This window comes from Cryptomeria japonica, chromosome 3, assembly GCF_030272615.1.
Source record: "Cryptomeria japonica chromosome 3, Sugi_1.0, whole genome shotgun sequence".
Classification (NCBI taxonomy): Eukaryota; Viridiplantae; Streptophyta; class Pinopsida; order Cupressales; family Cupressaceae; genus Cryptomeria; species Cryptomeria japonica.
The window spans coordinates 882,053,611-882,054,097 of record NC_081407.1 but is presented as its reverse complement, the minus strand read 5'-3'; positions in this window follow the sequence as shown (position 1 = coordinate 882,054,097).

Here is a 487-nt window from a genome sequence, read left to right as displayed (position 1 = left end):
AGAAGATATGTGAAACTAATCAGATACATTTGATTTTTTTTGAAAATATCCATAAAACTAAACAATAAATGTTATTTATATATCTACTTCTTTTAAATAATGTGTTTGTATATAAATGTATGTGTATCTTTAGTATATAAAAAAATATATTATATAGAATGAGAATATTTTATATTTGTTAAATAAAATTCATCAACAATTAATGATTCTTTTAAAATCTAGTCATGTGATTTGTAATATTATCTATAATAAATATAGAAACACTTTATTTTCAAATATTTGTATGTTCTTTATTCCATTTGATATTAAAAGAAAATTGTGATGATTTAACTTTAGATATAAAGAAAATTAATGTTTCAAATAATTGTGTATTGAAATGCATGTGATATACATAAACATAAATGCATCCTTATAATTTTTGTGAAAACATATATTTAAAATGATATTTTTATTAATTTATACAACAATTTTTTTAATTTTTTTTTTG